Source organism: Oncorhynchus gorbuscha, linkage group LG24 (genome assembly GCF_021184085.1).
Source record: "Oncorhynchus gorbuscha isolate QuinsamMale2020 ecotype Even-year linkage group LG24, OgorEven_v1.0, whole genome shotgun sequence".
In the NCBI taxonomy this organism is placed as follows: Eukaryota; Metazoa; Chordata; class Actinopteri; order Salmoniformes; family Salmonidae; genus Oncorhynchus; species Oncorhynchus gorbuscha.
The window spans coordinates 19,255,171-19,270,821 of record NC_060196.1 but is presented as its reverse complement, the minus strand read 5'-3'; positions in this window follow the sequence as shown (position 1 = coordinate 19,270,821).

The following is a 15,651-nucleotide window of genomic DNA, read 5'->3' as shown; positions in this document are numbered from 1 at the left end:
TTCTTATTACAATAAAAGCTCATCCAAAGTGACACAATACATTATTTACCATTTCATTTCCAAAGCAAATGGATCAAACAAGTTTGATGTCACAAGCTTGATGTAATCATTGCGTGCTAGGAATATAGGACCAAATACTAAACCTTTGACTACTTTAACACGCATATAAGTGAATTTGTCCCAATCATTTTGGTCCCCTAAAATGCAGGGACTATGTACAAAAAATGCTGTAACTTATTTTGGGCCAGAACTGTTGCAAAGGAATATCCAAACATTCTGTTACGCTGTCCTCACAGTTTTCCTTCAGGCCTATCCATGGCAGCCATGCAGACTAAATGGACCCAGGGTTTCAGATATGTTCTGCTACAGTAAAGCAGCTAAGGAGCGTCCTAGTGATGAAGATATGGCCAGCCGATAACAATATTATATTTACTCTACATATCTACTGTATTTGCAGTTATGCTGCAGATGTGGAAAAAAACATGACTTGATATTTCAGCATCTTTCATTGTTGTTTACAGTGACAATAATATGCTGTGTATTTGATAGACCGATACAATACGAACATTGCTGATCTATACATTCTAAATTCTTTTGATTTTTATGCATCACATTTTATGACTCCTGATATGGTAATCTTCAAGGCAAGCACGTAGAGACAAAATGTAATGATATGTTTTACCATTATTTCCAATGGGAATTCAATGTTTTAATAATTCCTAATGAAATGTATAGGTTATTACACATATATATATATAATTACCATTTTATCATATCATTGTGTTAGTTAATATCTCAAATCAAAGTTTATTTGTCACGTGCGCCGAATACAACAGGTTAAATGCTTACTTACAGGCTCTAACCAATAGTTTGGAGAAAAAAAAGTGTGTGTGTGTGTGTAGGTAAGTAAAGAAATAAAACAACAATAAAAAGACATTTGAAAATAAGAGTAGCAAGGCTATATACAGACACCGGTTAGTCAGGCTTATTGAGGTAGTATGTACATGTGGGTATGGTTTAAGTGACTATGCATATATGATGAACAGAGATTAGCAGTAGCGTAAAAAGAGGGGTTGGTGGGTAGTGGAACACAATGCAGATAGCCCTGTTAGCTAATGTGCGGGAGCACTGGTTGGTCGGGCCAATTGAGGTAGTAGGTACATGAATGTATAGTGAAAGTGACTATGCATATAAGAAAAATCCCGAGTAGCAGCAGCGTAAAAGAGGGGTTGGGGAGGGGGCACACAATGCAAATAGTCCGGGTAACCAGTTGGTTACCTGTTCAGGAGTCTTATGGCTTGGGGGTAAAAACTGTTGAGAAGCCTTTTTGTCCTAGACTTGGCACTCCAGTACCGCTTGCCATGCGGTAGTAGAGAGAACAGTCTATGACTGGGGTGGCTGGGGTCTTTGACAACTTTCAGGGCCTTCCTCTGACACTGCCTGGTGTAGAGGTCCTGGATGGCAGGCAGCTTTGCCCCAGTGATATACTGGGCCGTACGCACTACCCTCTGAAGTGCCTTGGGGTTGGAGGCCGAGCAATTGCCGTACCAGGCAGTGATGCAACCGGTCAGGATGCTCTCAATGTTGCAAAAAAAAAACACATAATAGCACAATTGGTTAGGAGACTGTAAAACGGCGGCCATCTCCTCCGGCGCCATTTTCCCTCCGGTCATCTGGTTATTTATGTACAGTAAAATAAAGTCCTACCGGTTTTCCTATAGAATAGTCCCATAAGTGAAAACCCCACCCATCTGGCACGTCAGGCAGACTCAAGAAAATGCTATTTCAACACAGGTCTGATCAGCAGAGGGCAGCTTTGCTGTGCTAATAGAACACAAGTCCGTTTATGGCTGGGACAAACTCGAGACTGTTTCGTAGTATGGTGCAGCACATTCAACCCAATGAATGATTTATGCTTGGTGAAATAAATGGAAAACTGAAAGTCCTGGATGTCCTTAAAATGCTTTGATACGAACTAGCTTTAGTGTCTAGGTGAACGATGCTGATGGTTTGCAGGGCTTAGAAACTATGCAGGAGCCTGCAGTGTAACAATTTTGGACTCTCACACGGAGAGGAAATGGACCATTTTAAATACTGTTTTTTTTAGTTGTGTGGCTCTGCTAGCATTGTCACTGGTTTATATCATAGCCAGAACTGACTTTCCAGCTGTTAGACTTGTGCTAGTAACAGAGCCTCAATGGTTTTCGTCATCACAATATTAGACGATGGTCCAAATTCTATCATAGCAGTTAGTGGATTTTCTGCTCTGCGTTTTATGAAAGTACCATTTGCACAGCAGTGTGTGTAGAGTAAAGGAAGTTGATACTTGATTTAGAAATTGGCTAACTTTTGGCTTGACCTGTTCAGTGCTCAGGTTAGCCTGGCCGACAAGTCGAAAAGAGGGCTGTCGACTCCTAAATGTGAACTCCCTCCGTCTGGAAAATGCTGCAGTGCAAATCAAAGGCACTTATGAAAGCACAGTGCAGGAGAGTCAATACTGTGCATAGTGTTAGTAATGAACACTGACAAAAAACTCTAATAGAGCAATAAGAGATGGCCTCTGAACCGTATTCATCTCTCAGATGGTTAAAATAAAAGTAGCTTAACCATACCAAAATTACTTTTTTTGTCATTTAACATTTTGACTCCCCTCCCACCAAGCATCTACCCAGCCTAACTCACAATGAGAGAGATGAAGGCAGAATGTAGTGGATTGACCAGAATAACAATGTTCATCCCCTCTCGATGAGCCAGCTGGCTTGTGCCAATAACATCCTCACACATCATCACATAATTTCCCCAAACAATCCAGCTTGATTGCCACGTCACTGACTGTAGTCTCTGAAGTGCATCACAAACAGGCACTCGAAGTGGCCCATGAGACCGGAGTTGGACTGCGATTGAACGCTTGACCCTGAAATGCTGTTGTGATTCAATCAAGCACTTTCCCTCATTGAAAGCCAATTATAGGACGAATTGCATGAGAGCTAAGATCATTTTCTGGCACCACAACAATCATGTCTGTTTTCGTATGTATACAATGATCAGTAGCTCGTGAACTGGTTGGTTGTCGAAAAGGGGCATAACCGATGTGTGGGCTTTCTCACATATTTATTACATAGTGTCCTGTGGTGTAAAGTACTTGAGTAAAAATAACTGTATGTCAATTCATAACATGGAACTTGATGTACTGTAAAAACGTGCTATACATTCCCATACAGAGGCTGGGTGAATAGGAATTCTCCAGAGATAGGACTTACCTCAGGGGTAATGAAAGACTATGTCTGTGAACAGTGCACATCTCAACAAACATTCCTTGAACTTGTGTGGCTGTGGACAGCTGTGTCCACACATGAATGTAGTCTTTTTTTCCCCCTCAAATTTCTTTCAGTATTGGATCCCAGTTGCTATTTAAGGAGTCTTTGTAGTCCTGTGTTTGTGCCATCTTAGGGTTCAGTATAAACTAAGAATAGATGGACTCTACTTGAAGCTGTCTGGGCATGTGGCACACACCGTGGGAACCGCCCTGTTTAGCAGACCTACCTTTAAAGAACACATGCAGAGTTTTGCAACCCTGTCAATGTAAACAGGGTAGGGGTTTTACATGACGACAAATGGAAGAGAGACATTTTGCACCCGAATTACATTACAAGGCATGGTGGCAAAATGGTTCTCCGTGTGTTAAGAAAGTAAAATAGATTACAGTTATAAGGTCAATGTAATTGTTCACTTATGATTATTATTTAAGCCATTGAAGTGAAGTCCATTTGTTGTACCTTTACATTACATCACATGAATAGTCTACTGTAGCCTATGCCATTAACACCACAGAAGCCTCAAAAAAGCCTTTTGAGGACAGTCAGGAATTTGCTCTAATCTTCCTGCTAGGTGGCTAACATTAGCAAGATGGCTAATGTTAGCTCGGCTAGGGGTTAGGGTTAGGGATAGAGCTAAGTTTACGAGTTTGGTTAAAGGGTTAAGGGTAGGGTTAGCTAACATCCTAAATAGTTGCAACTTAGCTAAAAAGTAGCAAGTAGTTAAAGTTGCTAATTAGCTACAATGCTAAAGTTGTCAATTATGAGATTTGAACTCACAACCATTGGGTTCTCAACATTCGTATTATACACCTACCCAACCACCCTACATTCATTTTTGGCTTAAGTAACCATCTGTCTTATGTAACCATACAAAATGTAACATATCATGCAGATTTTATATCCTAGATATACATTTACTATGTTACGTCTAGTCTACGAGACCAGGCTGCCTAAACAACAGCCAAACTATGACCCACAGTTTCCATTTGACACCATGTGAAAACTTTTTAACCTACTGATAACCTCCTCAAAACATTTATAGTGATTTATCCTTTTTCCTTTATCGTCTAGATCTTGTTTCATCTGGGAATGAATCCTCAAGGCGAAAGAAAACAGATGGCGATTACTTGCTTTCCAAAGGTTTTGTTGACTATTAATTAGGCATACAGATGATGCTTTTATTCCACAGACTCTCTTAATAATAATATTGCCTTGCATTTGATTAGGACAAGAAAGATAAGAGCATAGGATAGTGTTTCACAATGTAATTCAGGCTCTTTTATTATCTTAATTAGTTGTGCTTTGAAGTCGTGGACTTGTTCTGTTTATGTACTTCGGGAAGGCTATCTGGGGATCCGTGCAGATAGTTAGCCTGCGCCACCAGATTGTTTTAGGCCCCTGAGCTAAAGCCTATAGGGTATTAGCTCAGGGAGCTTACGCAAGTCTTTAGATCTCAGACAAGATTTCTCATCATCATTTACCCAACCACCTCCGCTACACATACATGAGCACACCTAACAGGCTGATTTCTTAAGTGCTCTACATATTAGGATTGGGAAACGAAGAAAAGCAAAAGTGGTTTAATGAAATAGATGTCTGTCTTTGTTTATCACCACGTTAGCTAAAATACCCAGGTGGCCTTCTTTAATCTAAAGTCCCATTGTTTACAAAATAGAGTGCACACCATCAGCCAACGGATGCTTCAATAATTAAAATGGATAGGCTGGCTTATTTGGAGGCTTTGTGAGTGAAATTGAAGTTGAAATAGAAAAAAAGAGAACTCCCAAAACAGCTTCCCTGGCTTTTGTATCTGTTCTGAGGAGTAACAAAGGATGCCGTCCAAATGCTTCCTTTCCCAAGGAGAGATGGGAAAGCTTCCAAGTGCCGGCCCAACCTTCCCTGCTTGTTTATTATTTAAACTCTGAAATGTGTTTTATGTCAGATTTTAAAATGGCTGCTCCAATGGAATTGTCTCTAGGCCATTTCACGCCAAGCTTCCACAGTGACTCATGAGCAAACTGATGACAAGTATTTGTTAGAATTGTGAAGATTTGACACATACTGTATGAGAAGAGCAGGTCACAAGCCATCCATCTTTTGTCACCAAATGACATATTGACCACACATTGACTTCACTGTGATTCCCTGGTCCAAGTCATCGCTGGGCCCAAAGAGTCTGCAAAGCGAAAGAATGACTACATTTAGTAATGTCTATTCACCGCTTAGCATTATCAATGAGTGCAAAATAATGAGAGCTGTATAGGACCCCTGTCATCAAAATATTGTGGGCCGTAACTTGTTGCTTTCAGTTCAATTCAGTTCAATTCTATTCTTACATTTTAGTCAAACCGGCAAAAAATTTCAGTAATTCTGGGAGTCCTAGGATCCATTGGGGACTTCTTGCAAGCTGAATTGTTTGCATTCATCAACATAATTTCAATAACACATTTCAATATTACTACTGAGGCCCGAGGTAAGTCTGGAAAAGATGCGGTAAAGATCCACATTGTAGGATTCTAGTGCCATGCACAAGAGCCCCATCACACAAAAAACACATACCTGTCTGATAAAACTGCATTTTTTCTGGGGAAGTAAGATTAACTGTGAAAGACTGGAGCAGTTAAACACAGATTCTAACCACATCTCCAATCATAGTTTTTATGCAAACATTTTTTTGTTTTGTTAATTTCACATGGTGGGATCATTTAGTGTTTGTCAAATGTAATATGCAATAAATGGCGGCGTAAACACATTCATGTGCAAATATTGATATAAAAACCATCATATCAAAGTAAACTTGGAGTCACTTGATGATCTGGTGTGTGGTCCTCCCACTACAACTCCAGAAACGATGCAATTTATTAGTCTACGGATGATGACATAAATGATGATGAACTTCACGGGTGGTGGGCGTGCACGGTGATCTTGATGCTCCTTTCGAAATAAATATCATAGACGGTCTTATTCTGTTGACATGATGATTGATGTTTGACTGCCGTTTTGACAAATACAATTACAAATATTCTCTTCTCTATAATAATCCCATTATGTAGACTAGCATACCCGCATCAATCTCAGATAAAGCATCCGAGTGAGCAAAACAGCGCCCCTCTGTCTCCGTATGTAGACCATGAATCTGATACTGTCTGGACAAAAGGAGTATTGAATGTCATACTTTTTCAGGCCAAACAGCATCAGACACATAGGCTTTCACCTTATGCCCTTGGGGGAATCCCCGTCACCATCTTGGACGGTGGTCCAAATGATAAGCCAAGCAAGGGAAATTTGCAACATAAACCCCTGAGCCCTCGTTTTTAGTTGAGTTTGCGGGTGTACAATTATGTTCACTTCGGGGCCTGAAACTCCCCATAATTCAATTTGCAACAATTGTACATCCACTAAGAAAAGTCAGCCAAAAATTAAAACCTCAAAGTCAATATGGAGTCAACATACAAGTTTAAGTAAAAACAAATATAAATAAGTTAGAAATTGTGCTACTAATGCACATGACGGCACAAACACGTCACATAAAAGTAATTATGTTTTGTTTGGTTATCTTTTGGAAATGGTAGAAATAAAACATTTTCCTTCTTCAGAAGTTCCAGCTAGGCAGGCTAACGTTATTTAGCTAATTGATTTTCTAGCTATCGTACAGTAGACGTATATTAATAATTATATATTTAATGTAAGTAAACATGCAATCATAATTGACTGTAGCTCTCCCTGAAAACATAATCGTCTCGGGATGAACAAGTGATGAATTTCCGGGCAAGGGTATACTCGGCAGAAGTGTCCACTTCATTTGAAGGCTAAGGGTGTGTCTTTTAAGTGTTTGGACTGCGTCCATAGTCTAGTAAAATAGAGCAGCTCTTTGTCGCTCGCTAGTTTCCGCAGAGAGGAAGAATCGAAGTGAGAGGGCTCACTCTCACCAAAATCTGGTCTGAATAAACTCAATGCATTTCTATGGGCATAATATGCAGACCTAAGTTGTCGCCTGCATTCCTGCCTTTGGGACAACGACTTGCGTTGTTAGGGCGGAAACATGGGCATCTCGTCATTATGTAGACATCTCTGGTTTCAACCACTTGCGAACTAGAAAGGAAAGTTGACGCCTGCAGTGTTCGGATGCAGGCTTCCCCTAAAGTAAATTGATGTTTTGTCAAAATACTTTACCAAAGATATTGACTTACCCAAAGAGTATCGTTAGCTTCTTTAAAAAAACGGTGGATTATTTTAAATCACAAGTGCATAGGCCTGTGCCAATTTGAAAAGCCAGCAATTTTGGCAGCGAGTGTGTCAATAGGCCTAGCTGAATATTGAGTTGCGGCTGTCAGTGAAAAGCATCTACAATGTGTGTGTCTCTCTCCAGAAAGCATGTCTCCCGCCAATTCTTGCACATTCATTATTTCATTGTGTGATTTGTTTTTTAAAATCAATTCCCCATTACATATGTAACCGGTAGGCCTAGTAAATGTACCGTTAATCCCTGTCATTTGGATACATTAATTTCTGCATGTATTAGTCATTTACCGTTCTCATTCTCGGAGTGGAAACGTCGTTTCAATTAATCAATATATAAAATGTATTTATAAAGCCCTTTATTACATCAGCCGATGTCACAATGTGCAACACAGAAACCCAGCCTAAAACATTCACAACAGATTTCACAACACATTATGTCTGTGCCCTCAGGCCACTACTCTTCTACCACAAATCTTCAACACAAAATCAATGTGTACGAGTGTATAAAGTGCGTATGTTATCGTGTGTGTATGTGTGTCTCTGTGCCTGTGTTGTGTCTCTTCACAGTCCCCGCTGTTCCATAAGATGTATTTTTATCTGTTTTTTAAATCGAATTTTACTGCTTGCATGAGTTACATTGATGTGGAATAGAGTTCCATGTAGTCATGGCTCCATGTAGTACTGTGCGCCTTCCAAAGTCTGTTCATGACTTGGGGACTGTGAAGAGACTTCTGGTGGCATGTCTTGTGGGGTATGCATTGGTGTCCGAGCTGTGTGCCAGTAGTTCAAACAGACAGCTCGGTGCATTCAACATGTCAATCTCTCCTCCACTTTCAGCCAGGATAGATTGACATGCATATTATTAATGTTAGCTTACTGTGAACATCCAAGGGCCAGCCAGGCTGCCCTGTTCTGAGCCAATTGCAATTGGCTCAGAAGTCCCTCTTTGTGGCACCTGACCACATGACTGACCAGTAGTCCATGTGCAACAAAACTAGGGCCTGTAGAACCTGCCCTGTTGATAGTGTTGCAAAGAAGGCAGAGAACTGCTTTATTATGGACAGACTTCTCCCCATCTTAGCTATTGTTGTATCAATATGTTTTAACCATGACAGTTTACAATCCAGGGTTGCTCCAAGCAGTTCAGTCAACTCAACCTGCTAAATTTTCACATTATTAATTTCAAGATTTAGAGTTTAGGGTTTAGTGAATTATTTGTTTAGGGTTTAGTGAATGATTTGTTTCTGAAATATTTAGGACTAACTTATTCCTTGCCATCCATTCTGAAACTAACTGCAGCTCTTCAAATCAAATCACATTTTATTTGTCACATACACATGGTTAGCAGATGTTAATGCGAGTGCAGCGAAATGCTTGCGCTTCTAGTTCCGAACATGCAGTAATATCTAACAAGTAATCTAACCTAACAATTTCACAACAACTACCTTATACACACACAAGTGTAAAGGAATTAATAAGAATATGTACATAAAAATACATGAATGAGTGATGGCCAAACGGCATAGGCAAGATGCAGTAGATGGTTTAGAGTACAATATATACATATGAGATGAGTAATGTAGGGTATGTAAACATTATATAAAGTGGCATTGTTTAAAGTGGCTTGTGATACATTTATTACATACATTTTTCATTATTAAATTGGCTCGAGGTGAGTCAGTATGTTGGCAGCAGCCACTTAACCCGGACAAATTGTGCGCCGCCCTATGCACATATAAATAGTCATAATTGGCACATAGGTCAAAATGGTAGGATAAGTTGTGAGCTTATGTCTCTCCGGCCTCTAGGTCACCAGGCTGCTCATTTAAGGCGCACACCTGTCACCAGCGTTACGCGCATTTGCTTATAATGACACTCACCTGGACTCCATCACCTCCTTGATTACCTGCCCTTTATATGTCACTCCCTTTGGTTTCCTCCCCCATTGCCATTGTTTCTGTTTCATGTCGGTGCGCTGGTTGTTTCTTGTTTAGTTAATTTATTAATTAAACATATTCACTCCCTGAACTTGCTTCCCGACTCTGTGTACATTTTACAGCTTCCCCTCCTAGCTGCCTATTGTCTTTATTATAACACCGATTGACACCCACAGGAGGACCTGTGAAAAAACAGGCCTGCCTATAGATCAAATCAAATGGCCATACAACTGATTTGTTCTCAGCGCCAGCCCTGGTTTCACCATTGATTTTATATCATGAAAATTGTATAAAAACATTCAGAAGCATAGTACAGTATATTGAAAAAACAATATTAACCTAGTACTTTACACTATACTGACCTTAATTTTTTGTTCTGTTTTAGCGCTAAATACGTTAGTCTAAAGGAATAGACTGGCACATCACAACAACAAAAATAAGGTTTTCGTCATTTCAAAATTGAGATGCAGAGCCCTAGCTGGATGGACATCCATAAATGGCATTCCCTATGGATGGTTTGTAGCTATGGTGTTCAGCTGTGAATAATTATGGACACACACACACCAAAAACCTAGCTGCAGTGTACGGAATCATATCCCTAAAATGTAGGGCCTAAATGAAGCAGGAAAAAAGGCTGTAGAGACAGGGGAATGAGATTCTGCCTTGGTGGTGTTCAGCACAAAATCTCCTACTCACAGAGTTGGCAGGCTCTTTCAGTCTAGGTCAAGGACTCTGAGAAATTGGCCCCCACACTGCATGCATTTTCTCTGATATCATCATCCATATACTAAGTGGGTCCATTCACCTGGAAGCGACAGCAATTAACTTCTGTCACCTCCTTCTTAAATCTGGGCAATAAGAAGGTATTCTTCGATTGTTTCCGCTTGGGCTTAATCATTCAAGTTCAATTTGGAAGCTGGAACGAGGTGAAACAGACATGCAAACTCTTATTCAAGCACAGACAGACAGACAGACAGACAGACAGACAGACAGACAGACAGACAGACAGACAGACAGACAGACAGACAGACAGACAGACAGACAGACAGACAGACAGACAGACAGACAGACAGACAGACAGACAGACAGACAGACAGACAGACAGACAGACAGACAGACAGACAGACAGACAGACAGACAGACAGACAGACAGACAGACAGACAGACAGACAGACAGACAGACAGACAGTTAGAACACTCCCACGCTCTCCCTCATATTGCTGGAGTGTTAGGGGAAAAAATATTTCCGTGTAAGTGAGAGTGCTTTGTAAACGACAACGCCAGGCTATTTCATTTTCCATTACATATAGCAATACCTCAACACCAGCTTACTTCAGGGAGTCACCAGCAAAATCTAATCAGAGAGGGAAAGCACAATTTTGAGGCCGTATACTTTCCTCGATCAATTCCATCCTTTTCTTGTAAAGGAGAGGAGAGGTTTGACCCTACTAAACTCAAAAATCTATTCCAACTCATTTCGAATTATATACACCTTCATGTGGCAGACTGAGTGCAGCAGCACACATACATTTTCATATTAAAGCTGGGATTGGCGATTTTCAACGAATACGTTGCCACACAAACTTTGAGAACTTTTCACAGCTGGCTTTATGTAAACACAAGTTTGTGAGTCAAGTAGCTGCTGTTTGGCTTCATATGAACTATTGAACACCGCGGACATGTTTGTTTATAATCTTGACCATGTGCTAGCATGGTAGGCTAGTCGACACATTGTTTGTTTTTGAGTGACTGATGATTTTTGACTTTGTAATAGAGAAAGATGGTTATGGGATCCCACAACATCCCACTGGTCAGTGTCCATTTCAGGAAGATATGATGTAAATACAGACTTAAGTTATTAAATACCTGAAAAGGTGGTCAGACAGTAAAGCAGTGATGTAGTTTGACATTTTGAACTGTGAGAACTCATTTCTGATTGTTATTAGGCGGAGGCTGCGGTTCCCGAAGATAACCCCACTTTTGACCTTGTCCCACCCCGATGAAAGCCTCTTCCCCAAAGCAAAACATCTGTATCACATTATGTGCATGCATTTATTTACGCCTTGATCACACCGACAGCGTCATTGCATTTTAGCACACCAGAAGTACATTCATTTCGAATGGAACACTGCGTTTGCCTTGCAGAGGCACTTGCAGTGCGTTCTGTGTGGTGCACACTTTGTATTTGTCGAATGTATGCATCCAATTATATGCGTAGACTGCTTGACAGAAACGGTAGCAGAAGGTGATGTTTGTTGCACACATATCCAGATGATGCTGTATACCATTTTGTGCAATGACGCTGTTGGTGTGATCGAGGCGTTACCTCTACTTTACTTACATATTTTTGTGGCCACCTTCCCTTCGTATTTCTCAGTCTGTAAAGTAGGGAATCCCATACATGTTTAGCTTCCAGAGAATTCAGGACCGCAGCCCCTATTATCACTCAACCATTATTTGACCAGTTTAGACTCTCAAATGTTACACAAGATAAGCATAATGTCAAGAAGATAAACATTTAGTTATCTTAAAAGTATGAGCTTGTGACAGCATTGGGAAGGTAACGGTGTTATACAGTACACCTGCCAAAAGTAAAATTGCAACAAAATTATTTAAGTTAAACTCTATTTTCGGGACCCCACAGCCACTTATGTCTGCTGGAGTGTTTGAGTCTGGTAACGGTTGAAACAGATGGACATTGCCTACTCTGTGTAAACACACTGGACTGTGGTGTGGGCTACATTACATTTCGAATTCCTTAGCAACCTTCACATGCAGCACTATGGTATAAAAAGTATAATGACCAGTCCAGTTGTGAATAGGCCCAAGCATGGGCAAGACATATCAGTATTGTCTCTCGAAACAGATAAAGCCTAGTCCTGGATTAGAAATCACTTTCAATGGAGATTCTCTATTGAACATTCTTCTTAGTCCAAGAGTAATCTGGTCCAGGAAATCAGCCTACAGTGTGTGGGAGTGTGTCGGCTATACCTGTGGGATTCTCAGACAGATTTTGGGCATGGAAGTGGGCATGCAAGATGGGCAGATGATGAGGGGGAGAGGGCAGGCTTGGCTAGGGAGTCGACGTTTGTGCGCGTGTGTGCGGGTGCGCGTGTGACTTGGCAGTCTAGGCAGTGAAGATAAGAAGTGTGATTAAGAGAGGGGGAGATGGTGGGAGGGGCTTTCCATTAGCTAATGGGGGTTGTTACTTCGGTGCCAATACAAGTTGGTGGCATACACATGCAGAACACTAATGGTGATGCTCACAGTAATACTTCATTATAGCCTACATAGCTAGGCATTAACCCAGGGGAGGTACATTATTATTTATGTAATTATGTAAATACATTTGAACATGTAATATGTGGCTCAGTTGGCAAAGAATCTGTCTGGGCCACCTGTATGAAAATGTATGCACACACTACTGTAAATCGCATAAGATTAATGCATCTGCCCACTTTGTCTCCAGGTGTGTCTTGTTATGAGGGTTGGGATGCACTTTGAAACAATAATTAAGACATGATGCACTATGTCACTGTACTGTTAGTGCATTCAGAAAGTATTCAGACCCATTTACTTTTTCCACATTTTGTTACGTTACAGCCTTATTCGAAAATGTATTAAATATTTTTTTCCCCTCATCAATCTACACACAATACCCCATAATGACAAAGTGAAAACAGGTTTTTAGAAATGTTCGCAAATGTATAAAAAAAAAAAATAGAAATACCTGTAAGTATTCAGACCTTTTGCTATGAGACTCGAAAATTTAGCTCAGGTGCATCCTATTTCCATTGATCATCCTTGACATGTTTCTACAACTTGATTGGAGTCCACCTGTGGTAAATTCAATTGATTGGACATGATTTGGAAAGGCACACACCTGTCTAGATAAGGTCTCATAGCTGACAGTGCATGTCAGAGCAAAAACCAAGCCATGAGGTTGAAGGAATTGTCCGTAGAGGTCCGAGACAGGATTGTGTCTAGGCACAGATCTGGGGAAGGGTACCAAAAAATGTCTGCAGCATTGAAGGTCCCCAAGGGAAGAAGTTTGGAACTACCAAGACACTTCCTAGAGCTGGCCGCCTGGCCAAACTGAGCATACGGGGGAGAAGGGCCTTGGTCAGGGAGGTGACCAAGACCCCGATAATCACTGTGACAGAGCTCTAGTGTTCCTCTGTGGAGACGACTCCACCAATCAGGCCTAATTGGTAGAGTGGCCAGGCGGAAGCCACACAGAAAAAGGCACATGACAGCCTGCTTGGAGTTCGCCAAAGGCAACTAAAGGACTCTCAAACAAGATTCTCTGGTCTGATAAAACCAATATTGAACTCTTTGGCCGGAATGCCAAGCGTCACGTCTGGAGGAAACCTGGAACCATCCCTATCGTGAAGCATGGTGGTGGCAGCATCATGATGTGGGGATGTTTTTCACCGGCAGGGACTGGGAAACTAATCAGGATCGAGGCGAAGATGAACAGAGCAAAGTACCGAGAGAATGAAAACCTGTTCCAGAGGTTCACCTTCCAACAGGACAACGACCCTAAGAACACAGCCAAGACAATGCAGGAGTGGCTTCGAAACATGTCTCTGGATGTGCTTGAGTGGCCCAGCCAGAGCCCGGACTTGAACCCAACCCATCTAACATCGCTGAAGAGACCTGAAAATAGCTGTGCAGAGACACTCCCCATCCAACCTGACAGAGCTTGAGAGGATCTGTAGAGAAGAATGGGAGAAACACCCCAAATACAGGTCTGCCAAGCTTGTAGCGTCATACCCAAGAAGACTAGAGGCTGTAATCACTGCCAAATGCGCTTCAACAAGTACTGAGTAATAGGTCTGAAAACTTATGTAAATGTCATACTTCATTTATTTATTTTTGCAAATATTTCTGAAAACCTGTTTTTGCTTTTCATTATGTGAACTGTGTGAAGATTGATGAGGAGAGAAAAAACAATTGAATCCATTTCAGAATAAGGTTGTAACGTAACAATGTGGAAAAAGTCAAGGGTTCTGAATACTTTCCGAATGCATATAGCCTACTTCTTATCCTTGGTAATTCTGTTTTCCAAGAGAAGACCTAAGGAAAGCCTGTGGTGTAATAGACATGGATAAAAAGAAGGGATGTTGACTGGGGCTTGTAAAAAAGAAAGAGTAAGCATCGTGTGCCCAATTTGGAGGACTCACTTCTCTCTGGTCCTGCCTCGTCTTCTCTCATTCTGTCTAAACCCCATAAAATGTACTCTGTGGTTTGCTGGCATTTCCACAGCAACCAGGGTCACTGATATAATTCAAAGCTGACATAGCAAAGAGTTACGGCGAAATAAGTAAAACAGTCCAAATGGTGTGCCATTGCCACAGCTTACATGTTGGTGATTAATTGATAGATATGGGTTATTGTGTGTTATATATTACCATATTATTTACAATAGGAATGTTATTTTGTAAACCGTAATACATTCCAATTTAAATAGACCCTAAAAGGAGTCTTGAAAGAGATTAAAGAGTCTTAATTTGATTACTGTCTGTCTACTATCTTGAGTCCCCATACAGTTCTCCTTGAATCACAAGTAGCCTACACGGTTGGATAACTGTCATTGCTGAATGTGAACATTTTAGAACCAAAATCTTATGAGGCAATTTACTGGCAAGGCTCTCCCCTGTAGGCTTCTGGATGTAGTGATATTTGTTGGTTACAACAGATTCCCTGTTGATACAAGTGGGAAGGCTGATATAATGTCATGTTTTGTCATTTATTATCTTGTCTTGTCCCTGTGCTTCCCATTCTATTCGTTTCCCTCTGCTGGTCTTATTAGGTTCTTTCCCTCTTTCTATCCCTCTCTCTCCCCCTCCCTCTCTCACTCTCTCGCTCTCTCTTCTCTCTATCGTTCCGTTCCTGCTCCCAGCTGTTCCTATTCCCCTAATCAATCATTTAGTCTTCCCACACCTGTTCCCGATCCTTTCCCCTAATTAGAGTCCCTATTTCTTCCTTTGTGTTCCGTTCCTGTCCTGTCGGTTCCTTGTCTAGAATTCACCGTGCTGTGTTTGTGTATCGCCCTGTCGTGTCGTGTTTTCCTCAGATGCTGCGTGGTGAGCAGGCGTCTGAGTCTGTCTGGTTCAAGTGCCTTCCCGAGGCAACCTGCTGTTCACCTGCTG